The sequence below is a fragment of the Amblyomma maculatum genome, chromosome 9 (genome assembly GCF_055883805.1).
Source record: "Amblyomma maculatum isolate TAMU_Amacu chromosome 9, ASM5588380v1, whole genome shotgun sequence".
In the NCBI taxonomy this organism is placed as follows: Eukaryota; Metazoa; Arthropoda; class Arachnida; order Ixodida; family Ixodidae; genus Amblyomma; species Amblyomma maculatum.
The window spans coordinates 132,211,873-132,220,092 of NC_139352.1; the positions used below are offsets into that span (position 1 = coordinate 132,211,873).

General features: G+C 43.0%; 1 pseudogene; it reads left to right on the top strand.

The window, feature by feature from the left end:
- Nucleotides 1–5,230: 5,230 nt before the first annotated feature.
- Nucleotides 5,231–7,954, top strand: LOC146180391 (uncharacterized; annotated as a pseudogene).
- The last annotated feature ends 266 nt before the right edge of the window (nucleotides 7,955–8,220 follow it).

Here is an 8,220-nt window from a genome sequence, read left to right on the forward strand (position 1 = left end):
ATTTTAGTGTTTCAAACCGCACGCGTTTTTTTCTGTTTGTGTTGGTGTCTGCCCGGGCGCTTATTACTAAACCATATCTCGTAGGAGCACTCGAGCAGACGACGCTCCGGCGCATGATTGCTCTGAGTAACGCCACCTGGCGACAAATTGTGGATATATTGTCTGAACGAATAATATGCATTTAAAGGCCGCCGTTCCCATCGCTTTTCTGGCGCACTGGATTGACGTACAGCACTCAACTCTGCACTTATGCCCCTGAAACATCTGTTCTACTCCTGTGTTGTTATTTTCTTCTGACCTTTTTTTAATCGCTTCATCGCATTTATTTCCTGCCTTCAATGAGTGTATGTTGCCTTTAGGTTGCGTTCACAAACACCTTTCAGTATGGGAACGGTTACACTAAACAATTACTTTCATCATTATTATTTCCTGCCTTCAGGGAGTGCATGTTACCTTGAGGTTCCGTTCAGAGACATCTTTCAGCAACAATAGCCCTTTACAGCGAGTGTATGTTACTTTTAGGTTGCGTTCAAAGAGACCTTTCAGCAATAATCGCCGTTTAGCTCGCTGAGAGCGTCGTGTGCTCCAGTGCGCCTACGGGATATGGTTTGGCAATACGCTGCCCGGGCAGCGCGAGTACGCACGAACGAGCTGCCCGGAGCGGGGGCGGCATGTTATCGGCGCGAGACAGAGAGCAGATAAGCGCGTCGGAAGCATGGCTCGGGGCTTCTTCGCCGGGCGGCCGGCCAGAGAAGGGCGGCGTGGCAGCGTCCCAAGCCGGCGGGATGTACACGGACGACGGAGCGGAGTCCTACGAGGCAAAGACGGAAGCGGCGCCTTCAAGGAAGCCTTAGGAGTGTTAGCGTGAGTGCTGCCACGCGAGTAGCAATGCGTTTGTACCGTAATCAACGCTTTGTACTCGCCCTATACGAGCCGCAGTGTGTGTTGTTGTCGCGGTGAAGACCTGACTAATGTTCCGTTTTATTCTGCATAGTCTATTGTCGCGCACTTCGACGGCATGTTTCCAGCGCAGTTTTCACCAATGCTGTTTCTTTTCTATTTTATACTTTTCTGTTGCTTCGGAATAAACCGGTGTTTTTAAGAAAGCCTTCGTTTTTCATTCGTCGGGCGAGACCATCGCTCGCGGACCCGTATTCTAGAAGGCGGAGCCTTCAAAACATAGGGGATTTTGGAAGTGTTGACAAAAACGCTTTTCTAAACCTTTAGCGATGTTTTCTACTGTTTTGAGAGCTTCTTTAGGAGTCGAAACACATGAGGGTAAATTTTCTTAGACAGGAATCTTTTTCCGTGATTTTAAAAACCTGAAAAGTGCACGTCGGTTATTAGATTGTGAAAGGTAATTGAAATGCTCAGTATCATAATTATCTTTCGCTTGTGCGACTGTGCGTTTAAATGTAGCTGCAAAAAATTTATAGTCATGACAATTTTTGGGACTCTGGTTGTGAAGGAGCCTCTTCCAAGCAGCCTTTCTTCTTCTATAATCACGCGAACAATCTGCATTCCACCATTTTGTTGATATATTGCCTTTTGATGCACGTACTAAAAATTCACACTTCTTACGACAGGATGCATTAGCCTGGCATAAGGTTTGCGATTTTAACTCTTCCGTAGCCTCAACCACTGACTCAAGAAACGAAATAAAAAATGAGTGAAACTGGTTATAATTAACGTATTATCTCAACTGAGATGTCGGCGGAGTTAAGCAGCAATTAACCTCAAAAACGATAGGTATATGGTTGCCAGAGGTGCCACCATCAACAGTCGACTAATTGAGTATAGAAACACTAGTGCTGGAAAAAGTAAATCTATCACAGATTGACTGTGAGCACGTACAAAAGTTGGTAAGCAAGAATTCATGCAGTTAAGGTTATTGTTTGAAAGCCAATCCCACAGACGCTTGCCGCAGAGATCCGTCTTGTAACCCCACGAAACATGGCCAGAATTAAAATCTCCAGCTAAAATAACCGAATTTTGACAATGAACTAGTAAGTGGTCTAGAGATCTCGTGTCCTGAACACCATGAGGGAAATAAGCATTCGCTAATGTAAACGGACTGAACCCTGGAATTTCAAAATCTAAAGCCAATAATTCAGAATCTAAAGTAGAATAATGAAATCTTAGCCCTATGACAAAATTTTGAAGAAACTAGAATTAGTAACCCACGACCTCTTGACTGCCGATCTTGTCGAAATGATCGATAATTTTTTAAATGAAAATGTTTTTCAGTTGTAAGCCAAGTTTCTTGCAAAACAAGTATGACAGGATTCTGTTTTAAAGAAAGATAAACTAAATCTGTAGTAGCTGAAAGAAGAGATCTGCAGTTCCACTGAAGAACTTTTAACGTTCCTATATTTTCTTGCTAATAGATAGCCTCATTTTGTAGAAGCAGTGCTCTTGCTAGACAAACTCGTTCTGAATCAAGAAAGGCGGGCTGCACCATGATGAGAGTTTTTGCTCATCTTACAACTGGACAGTTTATATTAAAATAGAAACAATAGTCCTGTATGCTATTATCCTCGAGATTCATTTCATATTTGTCCGTGTACCTAATTATGCAAAGTATGTTGCAAATCATAATTGTTTTGTGTGCCCGTGATGACGTTTGATGTGAAGTAATGTGGTTTTCACATGCAGGCTCAGACATGGGGGGCATCCATCGAGTTGTGCTGGCAGTAGATGAAGAGTGCTTTAGCATGGCAAGCATGGAGAAAGCAATGGCACTACTACTTGGAGCGTTCTTCGTGTTCAATATCTCCTATCCACCTGGCGCCTTCTTGATGTAAAAAAAAATCTTTTTATCGGGTGTTGTAATTTCTGTACTGGTTACATATTTAAGACATAAGTGTTACTATAAGGATAAAACCCTGTAGTTGCTAGGACATAAATAGAATTTCATCTCTAGTTTTTGAGCAATTTAATCATTGCTGAGGCTTTGTATATATTAGGGGTCCATAGAACAACTTGCACAACTGATATTATTTATTTTGATGACTAGGAAAGGTGAATAAACACTCTGCACTTGGATCAACCATGCCATCATGAAACTGTTTTATGGCAATTGCTGAAGGGACTTGTAGAGCAACTGCTGGTTCATTCTTTAGTTGTGCGTGACTATCATGCGTAAAAACATTACTTAGCAGGTATTAGCATGGCAAGACGGCCGTCTTAAATAATTTACACTAGTAAATATCATGCATATTAGTAATGCATTTTACATCATGTGCTTAATACATTTCTGACTTGCATAAAAGTTTCTGAAAATGCACTGTCGCACTTAATATGCACTACAACGCACAAGATGCAGTAGAAGCTATGTTCTTGGCACACACTGACTATAGCCTTGCTCACAATTTATTCATTCAGTTGAAGAAATGGAAAACAGAGTTCATTTATTATTTTTACAAGTTGCATGCTCTCCCTAAATGCTCACTAATTTATTGTTGCATGGATGCCAGAATTGATTCACTCGTGATGCGTTGCAACTCGTATTGAGCATGACAGTACATTCTATTTACTTTGTTGAATAGGAAGCAACCAATTTGTTAATGAGATCTAATAGCCTCCTTTACTGAACTCTAGGTGATGTCCACGTAAGTACCTGAAGGTTTTGAGTTCGTGTCCTGTGTTTCGGGCTAATATTTAAGGCTTTCACGGTAATAATGTGAAAATGTTGTTTCATTGCTGTAGCTCATCGTCATATGTAGAGGCTGCTTCGATTTATTTAGCTGCATCTTGAAGTAAGTTAAGTCTTTTGCCCTAACTGCAACCTACTACTGTTGAAGATGACCCTCTTTTCCTCTTGAAGCATGTATAGTAGGAAATGGTTCTGTATAGTTGAGCATATTAAGAGTGTGAACATGTTTGCCATCAGGATGTCCCAAACATGTTTCTCTTCACCACTTCAGCATACTCAGCCTCAAAGAAGATTATGCAGTATAAACATTCAAGGCATTCTAGACAACTATATGCCAAAATATATGAGTCGCATTATATAGGACATGGAAAGGAATTTTGAGTATGTTAAGAATGATTTTCCTTGCCCCCTCCTTTCTAATTACTCTTGCTTCGTTAGTGTTGCAAAATATAAATAATTGTTAAACCTAGCTTGCCATTATTTTGCAGGTATATCATGGGCACATCTTCCATATATTGTTATAAACTGAAGCAAATTCCCATAATTTTTTTTCTAAATTCAAATTCATCTAAGAACAAGGGTAAAGGGAGCAGACCTTAGTTCGCAGGTAGAGCCAACGTTTCGAAAAGTGAACTTTTCTTTGTCTAAGCCCAGAAGAAGAAAAGTCCACTTGTCGAAACGTTGGCTCTACCTGCGAACTGAGGCGTACCCCCTTTACCCTTGTTCAGTGCTCCATCATACCGTGTAAACCATCTTCTTCCTCTCGTTCTACCAAGGCCGGTGATGGAGATATTTGAGGTAACATGTGCTATCGTAATCAAACGTAATGAGTGGTATAAATAAATCAATATTTTTGTTGAGCATTATAGTGTTTAAAGTTCGATTACGCATAGATACAGCCTACTAAGAAGTCGTGGGAAAGGTGAAAAAAAATATGGGAATTTGCCTCAGTTTATAAGAATATATGGAAGATGTGCCCATGATATAACTGCAAAATCATAGCCTCCTCTATTTTTTTGTGCCTGCCGGATGCGCCCTCCGCGGCCGTCGATGCGACTCTGCTGCTACGCCACTTAGCGCCGAGTGGTGGCGCTAGTCACGTTGGGGTTCGTCTGCATTCGCCGCGGCTGCACCACGCAGTCGCTCCGTCGCGCGTATTTTGATCCTTATACACTCATGATTCATTCTCTTCGGCTCACACGTGCAAAAACTTAACCTTACTGGCGTTCGTTATTGTGACAGCACTGCTTAGACGCTAAATTCATGCGTCAGGGACCCAAATATCGGTGACGATCAACGCATGCGGTACCATCGGCTCCCTTCTAACGGTGAGCCAAGAATTGTTTTGTCTGGATAGCAATAATGTTATTTGTAGCCTGCCTAAATCTGCCTGTGGCGTACTCTGTCTATAATTCGATCAGTATTAGTGGTCGCATTTTCTCAGACTGCCAGCCCTTAGTTTTGTTGTTGTGCTTGTGCTCGATGAACTTGGGCTTGCACAGAACTTTTTAAGTATACGATTGTAATATCAAAGCGCATTACTAAGCCGCTGACAGTTGCCTTTGCAGGTACTTAATGGCATACTGCTGTGTGCCACGTTGCCGCTCAGGTGGGAAAAGCAAGATTCCAGGAATCTTGTTCCACAAAATTCCGGCGGACACGGCGCTACGGGCAGTGGTTGAAAGCCATACGGAGGGACAACTGGGTGCCGAACACAACCTCGAATTATTCAAGAGAGTGTAGCCGGCACTTCAAGGAAACCGACTTTGCGGAGGGCAAACGGCGCCGCCTCAAGAAAGGTGTAGTGCCCTCCTTGTTTCCAGAATACCCTTCGTACACGAAGCCAAGGCAGTTACATCAAAGGAGTACAGAAAGCATCAGGAAAATGGCGTTTCCGAAAACCAACGAAAAGGAACCTGAGCCGGCTACAAAGCGGCAGAAGTTCCAGGACGGCACAGAAGCAGAAATGTCAGAGGACAATTCTCAAGAGGCCAGCCCGTCTTATCCAGAAAGAGATGAACAGGTCAAACCTGAAAATGAAAAGGAACCGCAGGAGGCTCCAAATAGTGCACATGCGAATTTTTCACACCAAGCAATTCAAGTGAATGTTGGAGTGTCCAGCTTACTTGCAAATGAAAGAGCAAGATTGAAACGCAGAGAAAGGGATCTCAAAAAACAGGTTGAAAAGCTTCGACGCACTGTAGACCACTACAAAACAGAGCTTGAAAAATTGAAAAATGATTGCAATTTCGGTAATCTGCAGTACATTCGTCAGCAGGCAGAAGAGTAGAATATTTCAGCTCTTTTTTTATGGGATCAAATTGTTAACTTTAGCCGCAAAAATCCAACTTGGACTGAAGACGTAGTGCGCCATTGCATTGTGCTGTGCCACCTCTCCACAAAAGCTTACGAGCACGAAAGGAGGGAGATGGTACTCAAGCTACCTAGCAGAACTACCCTTTTGAATTACCTTGGGAGCAGCTCGGGTGAGACAGGTGTCAACCACTTACTGCAAGCCAGGCTGAAGGCTGAATTAGAGAAGCTTGATGCACCCCAATCTAGTACCTGCTCACTCATAGTAGATGAGATGCGGATAAAGCCCAAGCTTCAATACAACAAGCAGCGAGATTTCTTCGTTGGTCAAATTAATATGGGAATAGCAAATTCACCTGACAGTGAGCTTGTTTTGGCAAACTCCTTGCTATGCTTTGTGATAAATGGGCTCAGCACTACTTATAAGATTCCTTTTGCATACTTTTTACGAAAGGGTTAAGCGGCTCTCAGCTATCAAGGTTGCTTCTCTCTGTGATGAAAAAAGTGGAAGAATTAGGCTTCGAAATAGTGCGCCTGGTGACAGATAATCACAAAATCAACGTAAGTGCTATGAAAGAGCTCTGTGGTGGGTTTTTGACCTATAGAATCGAACACCCATGCAATCCCGACCGAGAACTTTTCCTAAGCTTCGATTACTGTCACATAATGAAAAATGTGCGGTCCCAGTTTTTGTCACGAGACCTCGGCAAAGCTGGTGAGGTGTATTCTTCCCACCTAAAAAAACTCTATGAAATGCAAAAAACATGGCTGGTCAGGCCAGTGAGGAACCTAAGCAGGAAACACGTCTACCCCAATAACATTGAAAAAATGAATGTTAAGAGGGCAGTGGAGGTATTCTCCTCCGAGGTTACTTCAGCACTAGAAGTTCTCATGACGCAAGCGGGCCATAGCTGCCATCCTGCTTTTGCTGCTGCAGGCCCGACAATAACCTTCATGCGAAATGTGTATCGATGGTTCCTTTTGCATGATACAAGCAACACTGTGCAACATGTCCAGCAACGCTTTCCTGATGTGAGGCACTACGACAGCCCAGATGATGGTCGCCTTGAGTGGCTAGAAATCACGTTTCCCCTGTACATGGAGGAGTTGAAGAGCAATACATCATCTCCTCGTGGATTCCTTACGGCTGAAACATATGAAGCGCTCCTGCTTACGACATACTCTACTCTTCATTGTTCCGCTACCTTCTCACTAGAGAAAAGTTTGGTTTTATATTAACAAGGAAGTTTAGCAGTGACCCCATCGAATCATTTTTTGGTACCCTAAGGCTGTCGGTGGGTTGCAATGACCAGCTGGATGTCCGTTCTGCGATCTCGGGGCTAGAAAAAGTTTTGAAGACGGGCATCGCAGCTGTGTCGCTGGACAGTAACGTTCTTTGCGCTGAAGAGCCTGGACCATCCAAGGGTGTTTTACTCTAAACTCCACAGGTGTCGAAAAGCTCAGCTGAGCTTCCAAAGCAAGCTGTAAATGTACTGGAACATCTAAAGCAGCCAGATGTGGCAAGGTTTGCAACACTGCAAGTGTCAGCAACAGTTTATGTTGGTGGATATATTTCCCGTGTTGTTAAGGAGCATATGCAATGTGATAGCTGCAGTGCAATCGTCACCAAACCTTTGACAAAGCCGCCTCCTCAAATGCTCACTTTTCACCAGGACAGAGGTGGATTGTTATACCCCTCAGATAGCCTGCTTCATGTCCTAGAGACCCTGCGGATATTTGTCCAGACAGCACTTCAAAAATGTCCAACGCTTCACAAACCACTGCAAACACTCTGTACCAGCTGTTTCAAAGTCTGGCCTCTTTCACTGCGCCAACAGCCAGCACCATCATGATGTAGCTAAGTTGGTGTGCTCAAGATTCATAAAGCCGCTGCTCGTGAACTATGCCTTTGCAGCCACTGATAAGAGTGGCATTCACAAAACTTTCTTTCAGAAACCATTGTCACGGAAGTATGTGAAGTTGTGAATTGATGCTTCAGTGTGTTTCCTTTCTAAGCTGGGAATAATTTTTTTCCTTGTAACATACTTTCAGAAGCCGCTGTGAAGAAAGTATGTGAAGTTTCAAATTGATGCTTCACTGTGTTTCCTTTCCAAGCTGGGAATAATTTTTTTCCTTCTTCTGTATGGATGTAAAAAGAAGTTTGGCTTTTTTGTCTGATGTGCATGCAGTGTTTACGTACCTAAAAATTAGAGGGACGATCAAGCTTTGCCTTAAGAGAAGATGCCGATATA